This window comes from Sapajus apella, unplaced genomic scaffold (genome assembly GCF_009761245.1).
Source record: "Sapajus apella isolate SASKATOON/1434 unplaced genomic scaffold, GSC_monkey_1.0 scaffold71, whole genome shotgun sequence".
NCBI classification, from domain to species: Eukaryota; Metazoa; Chordata; class Mammalia; order Primates; family Cebidae; genus Sapajus; species Sapajus apella.
In genome coordinates, this window is record NW_022437011.1 from 4252902 (window position 1) to 4272723 (window position 19822).

The following is a 19822-nucleotide window of genomic DNA, read 5'->3' on the forward strand; positions in this document are numbered from 1 at the left end:
AATGAAGTAAAACTCAATACTCAATGCAGGATGGTTAAAGCCATAAGGACACCACAAGCTACTAAGCATCCTGAACGTATCTTTCATTCCAGACCTGCACCTTCTGTTACCTTCCCCAACTCACTGGGAGATGTTAGATGGAAATATGGTGGATTTGTAAACTTAATTCTCATCTCTTTCTTCTCACCCTCTACATTGAATCTTCAGCAGCTCTATAGATTTAGTTCTTCAATCTATCCTCTATTCTTCGCCACTTCTGCTAAGAGTTTTTCACCTGAACTCTATTAACTAACTCAAGTTTTGTCCCCTTTAAATACACCTTACTCATTGTTTTCAGCTTGATTTCACATGCAAATCACACCAGGTTGTTGTCCTCTTTAAATTTCCTCCGTTTCCCATTCCCACTGGTACCTATGGTTAACTCGTACATACTTACAGAAACTAAGCATCTAACATAAATATGGGATTTAGAACTGAAGTAAGAGACTTTAGCCAAATTAAACACAAGGCTACTGTTTTATCTAACCCAGAACTAGAAAATAAAGTCAAACTCTCTCCTGAGCATGACCATGGGGCACTTACCATATACAGGTCATACTGCTATGTCCCATCTTCTCCAACACAGACAGACACACACATACACATAGACCTTGGCAGGTCAAGAGAGTAGGTATTTATGCAGGCTTCGAGTCAAATTCATGCTCTGGATTTTTTGTTTTATGTTCGTTATGTCTAGAAATGCTTCTTCTATTATTTTTTTATCTGAATAAATCTTATTCCTACTTAAAGACTCAGCCCTCATCTTCTTTAAGAGCTGGACAAAACATTATTTGTTCTTGCAAAGTTCTCTATGTGTACCTATCATGCTATTTACCATGTATGTTAAAGTTACTTGGTCTGCCCTGTTCTACTTGATGCCCAATGAAATCTGAGTTGAGGGAAGACATATTCCTTTTTCAGATTTTCATTCCCGGCACCTAGCACAGGTCCTGGCACCCAGCAGAGTCTTGATAAATTATTTTAGTTCTAGTGTTTATGTATGGAATTGTGGAGGGAAGAATCACTTCTTGTTTAAATGCTCAGCAAAGGCTCCATGAAGAGGGAAATAGGTGAACTGGGCCACTTTTTTGGAAAGTCATTTTGTTGTTATTCTTAGTTTTTTATTTGCTTCGTTATTTCTTTTCTTTCCGCTATCTTTTTGGTGTTTTTGTTTTGTTTTGTTGTCTGAAGCAGTCTTCTTCGTAACCCATAAGCACTTCAGAAAACATATAAAAATAAATCACCTCATTCCCTGTTCAATTCCACCTTATTTTCCTGCTCCAAGCTCTCTGTTTCTCTGTATTCTAATGTCCGACCACAGGAGGGTAGCATTTTTCCAAAAGTCCAGGGGAAAAAAGTGTGAGCCTAAGGAAAACCTAAAGCTGATTTTATGTGATATTTTGTGCCCCTTGGTTTTGCGTTTTAGTTCCCCCACATCCACATGAAAACAATAACCTAAACATCAGCATTGTCTTGTCCACTCCTCTGGCATGATTTTTCACTCTCTCGGGTTTCGTAGCGTCTCGTTATTTCAGGGAGGATGGATTGCTGTCTTCGCCGCAGGCAGCAAATTCATTTCCAAACACAAAGACTCAAGGAAACTTAGCGACCAATTACGCAGTCTCCAAATATTTTCAGACTTGCTCAGACGCCAGACAAAAGAGGTCAAGGCAGTTCTTCAGATTCACTCCCTAATTCCCCACCTCTGAAACAAGCTTTCCCCAGAGAACAGACGAGGGAAGGTATGTTATTGCGTCTAGAGTTTTTTCTATTATGTGGGTGACCTTGATTTTTCTTTTAATGTTTTAAATATTTTTGCCAGAACATATTATGTTTCTTAAAGGGATTTTTAAAGAAAGAAAAAAGACAATTAAAAAAAGTTACCTCCCAAGAATCTCAAGAATGAAAAAAAAGCAACAATTTCTTGTTGTTCTTACAAAACATTAGCTAGATAAGCTTTTATTTCATTATTCTGCCATTCCTAACCATAAATGGCATTTTATAAGTCACTCAGTAATTCACTGAGTATCCCTGCTTCTTAGTGCTATACCTCTTCAGTTATTAGGGGCTGCTATGGGAAAGTGCCATTCAAAATAAGCCAGGTGCTTTCATTTTAATTACAAATGGAAATAAAGCAGAGATCCGATGATGCTGGCTTTTACTCCTTCTGATCTATTTTTCTTTCTACTCTGTTACAAGAGGCAATATGTATATAGGAGACATAAGAACTGGGTCCTAATTCTATCTCTGCCACTAGGTATGTGTCACTGAAGAAGCGACTTTAGTCTTTTAAATTTCCCCCCGAATGGGAAAATCACACCATTTACCTTGTCAGGCTGTTGAGAGAATTAAATAAGATATGGAACAGGATTCACACAAAAAGTTGCAATGTGTGCTATATGGTAAAGGCTCGATAAATCACTTTTATTAATTATGTTGTTCAGTTCATCTGTTATTATAAAGGAATAAAGTGCAGAAGGGTAATATGAGTGTATAAAGCCTGAAAGAACAGGAGCATGAAAAGATGCCTCCTACCCTAGACACCCTGCCTTCATCATTGTCCCCTAACTCCTGGTGCTCTCTGAAAAAGCTAAGCAAAATGCCTTCGGCAAGAGCATTGTGATTTATTTAAAGAACCAGAAAAAGTCTTTTTGTTCAGGATAGGGTTGATAGGCCGTAGAGGAAGGACAAACAAGTGGCAGGGCAAACTCCAGGCAAAATGCCAAGAACCAGGCACTGCAGGGAAGCCTGGGCAATAGCTGGCCCTCGCAGTACTTGCCGACACCACAGGGGGTCGCTGTAGAAAAACCTCTGTGGATTGGGGTGCCTCTCACTCAGACATCACTGACAACTTTTCATTTGATCATCAATTGTTTAATTTTTCGTGTGTGTACATCACAACGAGAGTCATTTTTAAGACCTGAAAAGGACCTTAAGAATATTCGGGGTTTTTATTCGTTCGTTTTTTTTTTTTTTTTTTTTTTTTGTTGTTTTTTTACGAAATGTTTATTGAACAACTACAATGTGACAGGCATGCCTGAGCATGAATGAGGGAGAATACTGTGTAAGCGGGCCAGACGCCATGGCTCAGTCTGTAAGCGCAGCAATTTGGGAGGCTGAGGCAGGAGGATCCCTTGAACTCCGGAGTTCGAGACCAGCCTGGCTAACATGGCAAAACCCTGTCTCTGGGTATTGTGGCAGGCGCCTATAACCCTAGCTACTCTGGAGGCTGAGGCAGGAGGATCACTTGAGCCCAGAAGGCAGAGGTTGCAGTGAGCCAAGATCACACCACTGCACTCCAGCCTGGGCAACAAAGGAGACACTATCTTTAAAAAAAGAGAGAGAGAGAGACAGAGAGAGAGAATACTGTGTAAGTGACTTGCCTATTGCCGCTTATTCACAAATACATTGAATAACAATATATTTCATTTAATTAATGTATATTACCTAATCCAGCCATGCACTGTGGCTCATGCCTGTAATCCCAGCACTTTGGGAGACCGAGGCCAGCAGATCACTTGAGGTCAGGAGTTCAAGACCAGCCTAGCCAACATGGTGAAACCCCGTCTATACTAAAAATACAAAAATTAGCTGGGCGTGATGGCAGGCACCTGTAGTCCCAGCTACTTGGGAAACTGAGGCATGAGAATCACTTGAACCTGAGAGGCAGAGGTTGCAGTCAGCCAAGATCTTGCCACTGCACTCCAGACCTGGGCAATAGAGCAAGACTCAGTCTAAAAAATAATAATTATACTAATAATTAATGTTTATTATATAATCTTACATATCTTAATATAATTACCAATATAATGAACATATAATTCACTATATGTTAAACAAATAACATTATAACAATGACTGAGCCCCTACGTGTGTAAAAAATTGTTCATGCATTTTTAAATTTGCTATGTGACCTCTGGAGTGGCTGAGATTACAGGCTTTAGAATACTATGTTTGAATCCCAGTTCTGCTCCCTATTAGCAATATGACCTTGATCAACTTAATAAACATCTCTGAGGCTCAATTTTCTTAGCCACAAAATAAAAATCATACAATGTGGGTTTATAGTAAGGATTAAATTAAATTAAATTAAAACATTATTTAAAATGTACATAAAATGCCTTGTACAGGGTGGAAGCCCAATCATGATCATTCATGCTCCTAACGAATTTGCACTGACTAAGGAGTAAAGTAACACATAAAAGTTTAGTAACTTGCCCAAGTTTATTCAGCCACTAAGTGGCCAAGTCAGAATCAGAACTCAGCTAATTCCACAGTTTATGTTCATTTTACTACTACAATGCCAGTATGATTTTGTCTCTAAACAGTTGTTAGGTCTTTAATATTCTTCCACACACCTGGAATAGGCTACACACATAACAGTTAATGTACACATGTCTATTAAGTGCTAGCAAAACTTTTAGACAAGGGGAAGATAGAGATTGGTTTGTTTTCCCCTTTTTCCGTTACAATTAATGTACTAAGGATTACGAGAAAGCATAGCCCAGTTCCCTCTTTTTCACGGTTCTGTCTTTTTCACTAAAGACAAAAGGATATGGTACTTCACTATCTAGAAGCTTGTGAATCCACTCTGTTATCCACAAAGAACCCCTGTGGTTTTTTACTCCTTTTCAGGTTTAAACCAAAGTTCTTTTCCCAGTTCCCATGATCTGCCTCAACAGAAGGGACTCAGTGAGTCCCTGCATTTCTAGAAGGAAAGAGACAGGGCTAGGAGTGAAAGCCCCTGGGTGTGGATGAGATCAACAGCTGCCTGCTTGATGGGAACTGAGAGGGCCTAAAAGGATCCTACCCAATCCCCACCCCCGCAAACACACACACACACACACACACACACACACACACACACACACCCTCAAATGCTGTCTTGGAGTTAAATATGTATCTACATTCCAGGAAGTCCGTGGGCAAAATGGAGATAATTTACCCAGAAGGATCATATAAGATATTAGACTCCATTAACAGAAAACCTTGCATTTTTATTAAATTATTTAGCTGCATTATTTGGCAACCCTGAGAGGGAAAAAAGCATCATGAATGATAAGAGAATGTCTTACTAGGGAATTATGCTTTACTGAGAGACCCAGATGAGAAGCACAAGGGGAACGGGGATTAACCCGGACAACCTGTAAATGCCGTACCAAGAGTGCTGTGTTGGTAAACAGGCTCTAGGAAGCGAGGGCTGGGGCTTGATTTATACTCTGCAAATTTCTCTGAGGTAATTATTTCACCATAGCTGACTTCAAACTACCAAGGACAAAATTCCTAAATATTTAACAAATGGCCTCCAGGGCAGGAACAAGCCAGCTCAGGCACATCATTACCAATAATTTTGGAAGGATGAGGATACTTCTGGCCAATGTGTTACAATGGATGATAGACAGTGTGACTTTTCAAAGCAGGTGTGTGTTTATCCAGGTTGAGTTTAATTTGCTTCCTACCTAACCCCACCCCTCATAGCAGGGCTCACAAAGGAATACGTAGAGTTAAGGTGGAGTAACACCACAAATGAGTGCAGAAAAACTGGTGAAATCTGAATACAGTCTGCAGTTCACACTGCACGGATGACTGTTTCCTGGTTTTGCCATTTTATTTTAGTTAGCTAAGTTCTTACCATAGGGAGATGCTAAGTGAAAGGTACATGATACACTACATGCTAATTTTCCAACTTGCTGTAAAGATTATAACTACTTCAAAATAAAAAAGCTATATTAAAAAATCCTCAAGCAATATAGGAAAATATATAGATGACAGCAAAGTTTACCCCAAAATCATAACACACAGAAATAATCGTGATTATCATTAGGTGGACATCATTCTAGCCATCTTTCGGTGTACATATATAGCTAGAAAAGGGAAGAGTTGATGCTACTTTTAGAGAGATAGAGCTTCAAAATAGATTCTATTTTTAAGTACATGTAAATAATTTAATTGAACTTGACAGAAGACTCTGATGTTAAATTGTATGAATCAGTAAACTTCAAATCACACACACACACACACACACACAAACGCACATCCCCATATGATGGAGTATCGGATTTCTTAGACGATGAGACCAGAACCTGTGAGACCATTTTTTTGGCTCTCAAATTAAGGCCTTTAAAAGTATAAGGTAAGTTATTGCATTTCCTGTTCTCAGAGACTATAGCACTAAGAAAGAGATACAGCCCACTAAGGTTTCAGAACAAGATGCAAAAACACTGAGCATGAAATGCCTTAGAGCCTTGATTGACAACTAGCCTTTTTATATTTTACTTCTTGCTCTGAAGTAAAATTTTAAATAATAAAAAATAAATCACTTGGCATAGTGCCATGACATATTAAAAATATTAACTCATTATTTTTCCTATCCAATACCAAAAGTTATATGTCTTGTGTTTCATTCCTTTAGTTCTTGTTGCATTAAAAAAACTGAAGCTTTTGACCACACTGTCCTCTTTTTATCTATATCTGGAGGCCACCAATATGATAATACAGTATTAACTTAAAAAATTAAAATGTTAACTTTATATTTTGTCATAGGGTTTACTTTGCTAAGTATTTCAATGAAGTAATAAAATCACATTACAGATCTAGCCAACTTTATAATTTTAAAAGCTTAGCGCAGTTTTACCTCCTTTGAGTGTCACAGCAAATCTGAACAACAGTCCAGGCTGATACTTTACCCCTATTTTAGGAGTGGTGAAAGTGAAGCTCACAGAAGGTGGGTGGCATGCCTACAGCCATGGGGAGGAAGTGGAAGGGCCACGGGATCTCACAGATTGCTGGATTTTTGGTCTTTCTATTATCATATGTTACTAGAAGCCTGGCATGGCTTTAGGACCCTAAAAACCTCCATATGTCAAATGTAATTCAATGCAGTTTGTAACACACTCAGGAAATTAAAGCTTAAAAGGAACTGAAATCTTCGCTACTCCCACAAAAGAAAAATATTTCAAACCTACTAAGAGATTAGTAAGGATTTTTTAAAAATCAGATTAGCAGTTTATTTTATTTCATGCAACAAGAACTAAAGGAATGGAACACAGGACATACAACTTTTGGTATTGGATAAGAAAAATAATCATAGCTAATATTTTTAACATGTCATGGCACTATGTCAAGTGATTTATTTTTTATTATTCAAAATTCATAACAATCCTTTGAGGTGTATATTATGATTATCCTAATTTTGCTAAAGAAGAAATTGAAGACTGAAAAATCAAACAGGTAGGAAGTAAAAGAAGATCTAGAATTTGAGCCTGTGTTTGACTAAGGCTATATTATGCTCTCTGGAGAATAGAGGAAATCCAAACCAACAAAGAGAACCCTAGACTAATTAAAAATTTAACCGAAAAGAAGGATAATTAACTTTTAGGATTGTGATGAATTCTCTACGTTTTCCTCCAGTCCCCTTCTCCCCTCCAAACAAAGAGAATCCTAGACTAATTAAAAATTTAACCGAAAAGAAGGATAATTAACCTTTAGGATTGTGATGAATTCTCTACGTTTTCCTCCAGTCCCCTTCTCCCCTCCAACTATCAAAGCCAGTGGAATCTTCTACTTCTCTTCCAAATCCAAAGTTGCTCTCTAAAAAGTGTCTGGATCTCACTTAAGGTAAAGAACAAGTAACTCTTCACAACGTTGAAAACCATTGCTCCTGGAGCTTTAGACCAAGCTATAGCTAATCCTTAGGAAGGTTCATTTTTTCAGTTCTCTGTAAGTAGAAATTTGAGATAGGGAAAAACAACTATAAAAAATATGGCCGCCGGGTGCCCTGGCTCACGCCTGTAATCCCAGCACTTTGGAAAGTCGAGGCAGGCAGATCACGAGTTCAGCAGATCGAGACCGTCCTAGCTAACATGGTGAAACCCCATCTCTACTAAAAATATAAAAAATTAGCCGGGTGTGGTGTTGGGCACCTGTAATCCCAGCTACTCGGGAGGTTGAGGCAGGAGAATGGCTTAAACTCAGGAGGCAGAAGTTGCAGTGAGCCAAGATCATGCCACTGCACTCCAGCCTGGATCACAGAATGAGACTCCATCTCAAAATCAATCAATCAATCAATCTATCTATCTATCAATTTATCTATCTATGGCATACAGTCAATTGTTGACAAAAGCGCCAAGACATTCAAATGGGGAGAAAAGAGTCTTTTCAACAAATGCTGCTGGGACAGTGAGATATCTACATGTAAAAGAATGAATGTGGACATCTACCTTACATTCTATCCAGAAATCAACTCACAATGTGCCACAGACCTAAATGTAAAAGCTAAAATTATAAAACTCTTAGAAAGAGGGTCTAAATCTTCATGATTGTGGATAAAACAACAGTTTCTTAAATATGTCACCAAAAGCGAAAGCCACAAAAGAAAAAAATAGATAAATGAGACACCATTAAAATTAAGAGCTTGTGTGTCAAAGAACACTACCAAGAAAGTGAAAAGGCAACCCACACAATAGGAGAAAAATTGGAAAACCATATATCTGATAAGAAACATGTGTATCTAAAATACATAAAGAACTCTTGGCCCAGTGATGGGGCTTACCCCTATAATCCCAGCTCTTTGGGAGGCCAAGGCAGGCAGATCATGAGGTCAAGAGCACGTTACCAGCCTGGCCAATATGGTGAAATCCCTGTCTCTACTAAAAATACAAAAAAAAAAAAAAAATTAACTGGGCATGGTGGCAGGCACCTGTAATCCCAGCTACTTGGGAGGCTGAAGAAGGAGAATCGCTTGAACCTGGGAGGCGAAGCTTGCAGTGAGCCAAGACAGTGCCATTGCACTCCAGCTGGGGCAACAAGAGCAACACTTCGTCTAAAAAAAGAAGGGAAAAAAACCTATGATTAAGAGATCACTGCATAAAAAATACTGACAATACCAAATGCTAGCGAGGATTTGGAGAAACGGGGTCTCTTATACATTGCTGGTAGGATGCATAATGATATGCCTTCTGGGAAACAGTGTGGTACTCTCTTAAAAGAAAATTTTTATTTATTTATTTTTGAGACAGGGTCTGGCCCTGTTGCCCAGACTGGAGTGCAGTGGTGCACTCATAGCTCACTGAAGCCTTGACCTGTCGAGCTCAAGCAGTCCTCCCACTGCAGCCTCCTGAGCAGCAGGGACTAAAGGTTCCTGCCACCACACTCAGCTAATGTTTTTTTCTCCCTTATTTTTTGTAGAGACAGGGTCTCACTATATTGCCTAGGCTGGTCTCAAGCTCCTAGGCTCAAGTGATTCTCCCACCTGGGCCTCCTAAAGTGCTGGGACTACAGGCATGAAGGAACCATGCCTGACCAGAAGAAAAGGTTTTATATAAATGAAATCATGTCGGCCGGGCATGGTATCTCACGCCTGTAATCCCAACACTCTGGGATGTTGAAGTGGGCTGATCACTTTCGGTCAGGAGTCTGAGACCAGCCTGGCCAACTTGGAGAAACACCGTCTCTACTAAAAATACAAAATTAGCTGGGCGTGGTAGCACATGCCTATAATCCATCTACTTGGGAGGCTGAGATGGGAGAATGATTTGAACCTGGGAGGCAGAGTTTGCAGTGAGCCAAGATCACGCCATTGCACTCCAGCCTGGGCAACAAGAGTAAAACTCCATCTCGAAAATAAATAAATAAATAAATAAATAAATGCAAATGTGGTCCTACGTTCTTAAAAGAAAATATGCTTGTCATACAACCAAGCAACCACACTCTTGGGCATTTATCCCAGAGAAATAAAAACTTATATCCAAACAAATTTTAAACATAATTGATCATAGCACCTTTATTTTTAATTTCCAAAAATGGAAACAATGAAAATGTCTGTTCAAGAGGTGAATGCTTAAACAAACTGGTCTATATCATAGAACATTACTTGGCAATAAAAAACAGTGAACTGGCTGGGTGCGGTGGCTAATGCCTGTAATCTTAGCATTTTGGGAGGCTGAGGTGGGCGGATCACCTGAGGTCAGGTGTTCAAGACCAGCCTGGCCAATATGATGAAACCCATCTCTACTAAAAATACAAAAAAATTAAAAATAGCCAGAAGTGGTGACAGATGCCTGTAATCCCAGCTACTTAGGAGGCTGAAGCAGGAGAATCACTCCAACCCAGGAGTCGGAGGTTGCAGAGAGCTGAGATGGCACCATTGCACTCCAGCCTGGGCAACAAGAACAAAACTCCATCTCAAAAAAACAAAAACAGTAAACTATTGATACATGCATCTTGGTTGGATCTTAAAGGCATTATGCAGAATGAAAAGGTCCAGTCTCAAAAAATCACCTCCGATATTATTTCATTGACAATAACCTTCTCAAAATGTCAAAAATTACGGAGCTGGGAAATAAATTAGTGGTTGCCAGTGGTTATGGATGCTGGAGGGAAGGGATGGGTGTAACTATGAAGGGTAATATGAGAGAAATCTCTGTGGCAATAGAGTAGTTCTATATCTAACTTGAGTCAGGGAGTGGTTGTCATAATCTACACATAGCTCTCATAGAACTATATGCATCTTATACCAATGTCAATTTCCTGGTTTTGATGTTCTACTATACTTAGGTCAGGTGTAATCATTAGGGAAAACTGGGTGAACTCTACAGGGGAACCTCTCTGTACTATCTTTGCAACTTCCTGTGGATCTAGAATTATTCCAAAATAAGCAGTTAAGCCTGGCATGGCGGCACATGTTTGTAGTCCCAGCGACTCAGGAGACTGAGGCAGGAGGATACCTCAAGCCTATAGAGAGCTATGATCACACCTGTAAATAGGCACTGCACTCCAACCTGGACAACATGGTTAGATCCTGTCTCTAAAAAAAAAGTTTAAATGACACAGATCTACATATGGCAATGCAACTGGTAGACACTCAATGTTGGAAATAGGTGCTTGGTACCTCAAAGAAAAATTGGCACTGAGACAGAGCATTTTTCAGCAATGCAATTTTTACTTCCTGGACTGCAGGAAGGGTACTCTCGCTAGCCATCTTGCCACAAGAGTATAATAAACAAAGGAAAACAGACATATTTACTCCTTCTGCATTTGAGCTTGTCTTTACTGCTGTGTCTGATCTCCGTTTGCTGGAGCCAGACCTCATTAAAACCTGATTGGCTAACAACTTAAAACTTTTAAAGCAGTGGAGACCTGGGACGTGCCTGTGAGCATGTCCAACACAGGTATCTTGGTTAAAGTACAAGTACATAGAATATACTGCATGCCTGTAAGCATGGCATGTCTAAGAGCTACATAGGATAGGGCATAACAAAGTTATTAGCAGACTTATTCTTTAACAAGAAAGGAAACTTTAAAGAGGAACTTTTTTACTTCCCACATTCAACATCTAACTCATTTATACAGGAGACATGTATAGATGTACATGAACTACGCAAAAATTTACTAAAATTAAGCCCACTGCTGCTCAAGCTCTCATACATTGGTACCCGAGGTAAAACCCAAGAGAAATAAATCATCTTCTGGAGAAGTTATAATTCCTTAGACATCTTGTCTACATTGAAAATGTATGTAAATAAATGACAAATAAACATGACACACTTCCTACATTTTGCCAACTTCTAAATATTCATCATAACAGTGGACCGTAGTCTCTGGAGATATCTAAATCATGGCTAAGATCCCCCAATCTGGCTGAAAGGCTATGCCATGACTTCATTTCCTTCCACGGTAATTTTCTCTTTGCAGGTTCTGACACGTTGAGAATCCCCTCCTCTTTTGCCCCATGGGGCAGTTGGTTTCCAGCAGTGGAGGAAATGCAAACTTTGTGGTTCAGAACATGCCAGCAGCTGCCAGAGGATCCTAATTTTTCAGTTCCTGGGTTGTTATGAGGAAGAGTTTTAGGCCAAAGTAAAAGGATTTCAAGGCTATAGAGAGCCATGATCACACCTGTGAATAGACACTGTACTCCAACCTGGACAACATGCTTAGATCCTGTCTCTAAAAAAATCCCAGGCTCCACTATTCCACAAAAGCCAGACAGCCAGGATAGAGGGCTTCCCCTTGAGAGCCAAGCCCAGCTGCTCATTGGTACAAACTCATTTTATGGGGACTTCGTTGCATGAACCTCATTCTTTATCCCTCCCCAGCAGGTGTACAGAAAGTACAAATCTCTATGTACTTGGCAGCCAGACACATGCTAGGACCCTGCATCACTAAGGCTGCCCAGGCCCACCAGGCCAGACGGACTCAACAAGGAAGCCCTTACCACACTGGATCCTGGACACCTTCACATCTCTCATATAGCCCTTCAAGCCTTCCACCCAACTCTGAACCCTCTTCCTCAACACCCTGCTTTACTGAACATTGGGATCTATTTTCTCGCCTTCTGCAAAGTCTCATAGAGCCTACAGCACAGTTCAATTACTATTGTTGACATGACTACTGACAGACACCACTTTGCAAGAAAAAAAACTTAACAGTAGGAGGATCCAAGATGGCTGATTAGGAGCAGCTCAGGATTGCAGCTCCCAGCGAAAGTGCGAGGGTGAGTGGGTGCCGCATTTCCAGATGGATTTTTATTGCCCACAGACCAGGAGATTCCCAGGCAGAGGAGCCCCATGGGTCGCCAGTGGGCTGTTTTGGCCAGAATGGCAGGTTTCTGCACAAAGTACATGGATCCGGGCGCAGTTTTAGCTGGCCACTGGAGCTCCTGGGAGACAGAGTCATCTGAAACAGGGAGCCAGGCCAGGAGATTCCCGGGCAAAAAAGTGCCACGAATCTCCACACAGCTATTTCAGCCTGCACGGTGGGTCACTGCATGGGAAATCACACAGATCCTGGCACCTTTTCAGCAGGTGACTGAAATGCCTAGGAGACAGAGTTGCCCATTCAGCTGATAAAAAGGGGATTGAAACAGGGAGCCAGGCCAGGAGATTCCCAGGCAAAAAAGCTCCAGGGACCTCTGCACGGCTGTTTCAGCCTGCACAGTGGGCCACCGCTAGGAAAGTCACACAGATCCAGGCACCTTTTCAACAGGTAACTGGAACACCTAGAAGACAGAGTCACCCGTTTAACTGAACAAAAGGGGACTGAAACAGGGAACCAGGCCAGGAGATTCCCGGGCAAAAAAGTGCCACAAGTCTCCAGCAGCTGTTTCAGCTGGTGCAGCGGATCTACACACAAGAAATCACACAAATCTGGGCACTGTTTCAACTGGTGACTGGGATGCCTGGGAGACAGAGTCACCTGTTCAACTGAAAAAAAGGGGGGTCTGAGGCAGGGACCCAGGTGATCAGGCTCGGCTGGTCCCACACCCACGAAAAAGCAATCTGAAACGCTCTAAATTGAGAGTTTCACAGCAAGCACAGCTGAACCTGGGATGGTCCAGCTCTGGGGAGGAGGGGCGTCCACCATTACTGAAGCAGTACACCACTACCAAGGTAGTCCGCCATTGCTGAGGTAGCCTGCCCTTGCTCAGGCAGCCCGCCATTACAGAGAGAGTCTGCTATGACAGTGGCGGGCCACCATTGCCGAGGCAGTTCTAACTATACCCCTATAAACAGGATTGCAGGGAAGTTCACACGGCAGCTGGGTGGAGCCCACAGCAGCTCAGAAAAGCCTCTGTAGGCAGACTGTGACTAGGCTGCCTCCTCGCTGAACAGGACAGCCCTGAAAAACCACAGCAGCATGACATAAACTTATAAATAAAGCCCTAACTCCCCGGGACAGAGCACCTGGGAAAAAAAAAATAAAAGGTTTTTGTGAGTTCCTGCCCAGCAGCTCTGAATGGAACAACAGAGCTCACAGCTCAGCACCTGAGCTCCTATAAAGGACAGACTGTTTCCTCAAGCAGCTCCCTGACCCCCATATATCCACAGAGTCACCTCACAAAGGAGAGCTCAGACTGATATTGGGAGGGTATTCTTCTGGGACAAACACAGCAGAAGAAGAAACTGGCAGCAACCCTTACTGTTCTGTAGCTGCTACAGCTGATCACCAGGCAAACAGGGCCTGGAGTGGTCCTCAGCAGTCTTACAGCAGAGGGGCCTGTTAGAAGGAAAAGTAAGAAACAGAAAGAAATAACTTCATCATCAACAAACTGTATGTCCACTCAGGACCCATATGAAAGTCAACAACTACAAAGATGACAGGTAGATAAATCAGCAAAGATGGGAAGAAACCAGCACAAAAAGGATGAAAACACCCAAAACCAGAATGCCTCTCCTCCTCCAAGGGATCACAACCCCTCACCAGCAAGGCAACAAGGCTGGATGGAGAATGAATCTGATGAATTGACAGAAACAGGCTTCAGAAGGTGGGTAATAACAAACTTCACTGAGCTAAAAGAACATGTTCTAACCCAATGCAAAGAAACTAAGAACCTTGAAAAAGGGTTTGATGAAATGCTAACAAGAATAAACAACTTAGAGAGGAATATAAGTGAATTGATGGACTGAAAAACACAACACGAGAACTTCATGAAGCATACACAAGTTTCAACAGCCGAATTGACCAAGCAAAAGAAAGAATATCAGAGGTCGAAGATCAACTCAATGAAATAAAACGAGAAGGCAATATTAGAGAAAAAAAGGTAAAAAAGAATGAATAAAGTCTCCAAGAAATACGGGACTATGTCAAAAGACCTAATCTACATTTGATAGGTATACCTGAATGTGACGAAGAGAATGAATCCAAGCTGAAAAACACTCTCCAGGCTATTATCCAGGAAAACTTCCCCAACCTAGCAAGTTAGGCTAATATTCAAGTCCAGGAAATACAGACAACACCACAAAGATATTCCTCTAGAAGAGCAACCCCAAGGCACATAATTGTCAGATTCACCAGGGTGGAAATGAAGGAAAAAATGCTAAGGGCAGCCAGAGAGAAAAGTTGGGTTACTCACAAAGGAAAGCCCATCAGACTCACAGCAGATCTCTCAGCAGAAACTCTACAAGCCAGAAGACAGTGGGGGTCAAAATTCAACATCTTTAAAGAAAAGAACTTTCAACCCAGAATTTCATATCCAGCCAAACTAAGCTTCATAAGCGAAGGAGAAATAAAATCCTTTACCAACAAGCAATTACTCAGAGATTTCATCACCACCAGGCCTGCTTTACAAGAGCTCCTGAAAGAAGCACTAAACATAGAAAGGAACAACCAGTACCAGCCACTCCAAAAACAAACCAAATGGTAAAGAACATCGACATAATGAAGAAAGTGCATCAACTAATGGGCAAAACAGCCAGCTAGCATCAAAATGGCAGGATCAAATTCACACATAACAATATTAACCCTAAATGTAAATGGGCTAAATGCCCCAATCAAAAGACACAGACTGGCAAATTGGATAAAAAGCCAAAGCCCATTGGTGTGCTGTATTCAGGAAACCTATCTCACATGCAAGGATATGCAAAGGCTCAAAATAAAGGGATGGAGGAAGATTTGCCAAGCAAATGGAGAGCAAAAAAAAAAGCAGGAATTGCAATTCTAGTCTCCGATAAAATAGACTTTAAACCAACAAAGACCAAAAGAGACAACGAAGGACATTACATAATGGTAAAAGGATCAATGCAACAAGAAGAGCTAATGATCATAAATATATATGCACCCAATACAGGAGCACCCATATACATAGAGCAAGCTCTTAATGACTTACAAAGAGACTTAGACTCCCACACAATAACAGTGGGAGACTTTAACACCTCATTGTCAGTATTAGATAGATCAGTGAGACAGAAAATTAACAAGGATATCCAGGACTTGAACTCAAGCCTGGACCAAGCAAACCTAATAGACATTTACAAAACTCTCCACCCCAAATCCACAGAATATACATTCTTCTCAGCACCACATCACACCTACTCTAAAATTGACCACATAATTGGAAGTAAATCACTCCTCAGCAAATGCAAAAGAACGGAAATCATAACAAACAGTTTCTCAGACCACAGTGCAATCAAGTTAGAACTCAGTATTCAGAAACTAACACAGAATGGCACAGCTTCATGGAAACTGAACAACTGGCTCTTGAATGTTGACTGCATAAACAAATCAAAGCAGAAATAAAGATGTTCTTCAAAACCAATGAGAACAAAGATATGATATACCAGAATCTCTGGGACACAGTTAAAGCAGTGTCTAGAGGAAAATATATAGCAATAAATGCCCAAATGAGAAGCAAGGAAAGATCTAAAATCAACACCCTATCATCAAAATTGAAAGAGCTAGAGGAGTAAGATCAAAAAAACTCAAAACCTAACAGAAGACAAGAAATAACTAAGATCAGAGAAGAACAGAAGGAGATAGAGACACAAAAAAACACTTCAAAAAATCAATAAATCCAGGAGCTAGTTTTTCAAAAAGATCAACAAAATAGACAGACTACTAGCCAGATTAATAAAAAAGGAAAGAGAGAATAATCAAATAGAGGCAATAGAAAATGATAAAGGGGATATCATCACAGATTACACAGAAATACAAACTATCATCAGAGATTATTACAAACAACTCTATGCACATAAACTAGTAAACCTGGAAGAAATGGATAAATTCCTGGACACTTGCATCCTCCCAAGCCTAAACCAGGAAGAAGTCGAAACCCTGAATAGACCAATAACAAGGGCAGAAGTTGAGGCAGCAATTAATAGCCTACCACCCAAAAAAAGCCCAGGTTCGGATGGGTTCACAGCTGAATTCTACCAGACATACAAAGAGGAGATGGTACCATTCCTTCTGAAACTATTCCAAACAATCCAAAAAGAGGGAATCCTTCCCAAATCATTTTATGAGACCAACATCATCCTGATACCAAAACCCGGAAGAGACCCAACAAGAAAAGAAAACTTCAGGCCAATACCCATGATGAACATACATGCAAAAATCTTCTATAAAATACTGGCAAACCAACTGCAACAGCACATCAAAAAGCTTATCCACCATGATCAAGTAGGCTTCATCCCAGGGATGCAAGGCCGGTTGAACATATGCAAGTCTATAAATGTAATTCACCACATAAACAGAACCAATGACAAAAACCACACGATTATCTCAATAGATGCAGAGAAAGCCTTTGACAAAATTCAACAGTGCTTTAAGCTAAAAACCCTCAATGAATAGGCAAAAACTGGAAGCATTCCCTTTGAAATCTGGCACTAGACAAGGATGCACTCTCTCACCACTCCTATTCAATATAGTATTGTAAGTTCTAGCCAGAGCAATCAGACAAGAAAAAGAAATAAAGGGTATTCAAATAGGAAAGGAGGAAGTCAAATTGTCTCTATCTGCAGACGACATGATTGTATATTTAGAAAACCCCATTGTCTCAGCCCAAAATCCCCTGATACTGACAAGCAACTTCAGCAAAGTCTCAGGATACAAAATCAATGTGCAAAAGTCACAAGCATTCCTATACACCAATAACAGACTTAAAGAGAGCCAAATCAAGTACGAACTGCCATTCACAATTGCTACAAAGAGAATAAAATACCTAGGAATACAACTAACAAACATAAAGGAGCTCTTCAAGGAGAACTACAAACCACTGCTCAAGGAAATAAGAGAGGACACAAACAGATGGAGAAACATTCCATGCTCATGGCTAGGAAGAATCAATATCATGAAAATGGCCATACTGCCCAAAGTGATTTACAGATTCAGTGCTATCCCCAGCAAGCTACCAATGATCTTTTTCACAGAACTGAAAAAAACCACCTTAAACTTCATATGGAACCAGAAGAGAGCCCACAGAGCCAAGTCAACTCTAAGCAAAAAGAACAAAGTTGGAGGCATCACACTTTCTGACTTCAAACTATACTACAAGGCTATAGTAATCAAAACAGCATGGTACTGGTAGCAAAACAGAGATAGAGACCAATGGAACAGAACAGAGACATTGGAGGCAACACCACACATCTACAACCATCTGATCTTTGACAAACCTGACAAAAACAAGCAATGGGGAAAGGATTCCCTGTTTAATAAATGGTGTTGGGAAAACCAGCTAGCCATATGCACAAAGCAGAAACTGTACCCCTTCCTGACACCTTACACTAAAATTAACTCCAGATGGATTAAAGACTTAAACATAAGACCCAACACCATAAAAACCCTAAATGAAAATCTAGGCAAAACCATTCAGGACATAGGCATAGGCAAGGATGTCATGACCAAAACACCAAAAGCATTGGCAACAAAAGCCAAAATAGACAAATAGGACCTAATCAAACTCCACGACTTCTGCACAGCAAAAGAAATGTCATTAGAGTGAATCGGCAACCAACAGAATGGGAAAAAAATTTTTGCAATCTACCCATCTGACAAAGGGCTAATATCTAGAGTCTACAAAGAACTAAAACAGATTTACAAGAAAAAAACAAAGAAGCTCACTCAAAAGTGGGTGAAGGACATGAACAGACACTTTACAAAGAAGAAATATGTGAGGCCAACAAACGTATGAAAAAATGTTCATCATCACTGGTCATTAAAGAAATGCAAATCAAAACTACATTGAGATACCATCTCACGCCAGTTAGAATGGCAATCATTAAAAAATCTGGAGACAACAGATGCTAGAGAGAAAGTGGAGAAATAGGAACACTTTTACACTGTTGGTGGTAGTGTAAATTAGTTTAACCATTGTGGAAGACAGTGTGGCGATTCCTCAAGGACTTAGAAATAGAAATTCCATTTGACCCAGCAATGCCATTACTGGGTATATATCCAAAGGATTATAAATCGTTCTACCATAAGGACACATGCACACAAATGTTCATTGCAGCACTGTTTACAATAGCAAAGACCTGGAACCAACCCAAATGCCCATCGATGATAGACTGGATAGGGAAAATGTGGCACATATACACCATGGAATACTATGCAGCCATAAAAAACAATGAGTTCGTGTCCTTTGTTGGGACATGGAAGAACTTGGAAACCAACATTCTCAGCAAACTGACACAAGAACAGAAAATTAAACACCACATGTTCTCACTCATAGGCGGGTGTTGAACAATGAGAACACATGGACACAGGGAGGGGAGCATCACACACTGGGATCTGTCAGGGGTGGGGGGGAATAGGTGAGGGACAGCAGGGGGTGGGGAGTGGGGGAGAGATAGCATGGGGAGAAATGCCAGATATAGGGGATGGGGAGGAAGGCAGCAAATCACACTGCCATGTGTGTACCTATGCAACAATCTTGCATGTTTTTCACATGTGCCCCAAAACCTAAAATGCAATAAAAAAAACAAGAAGAGGAAAAATAACTTACTCTGTGTCTAGGGCTTTGTATACATGTACAATGTAATCATGACAACAACCACAAAATTAGACACAATTATTATCCTGATTTTCCAAACAGACTATAAATGTCAGCAACAACAACTGAGGTCTTTACAGTTCCAAAGTCCCTGCTCTTAATGTTCCCATCATAAGGCTTCTGGCTCTGCTAAAGGACTTGTATTTCCATAGTCAATACTGTGACCTTTGGAAAATGAGACACCTGGATGTGAACCCAGCTAGGTGACTCACTTGAAAAATGGCACTTGCAAATCAGATCACCATTCGAGCCTTAGTCCCTCATTTGTGAAAATTAGGGATGAAAATAATGCCTGCCTCACTGAACTGTTATATAAGTTAAATGAGATAATAAAGTATTTAAAGTACTCAGCATGATGGCTAACAAACAATGAACCTCAGTCAATGCCTGTCAAATGAATTAAGGAATGAATCTCTAACAATTAACATGAATAGGGGAGAGAAGAGACAGAAAATGCCAAACAGTGACTCACCGGAGAGCAGTAATACTTGGCTTTGTGATGTGGCCAGGGACATCTGGATA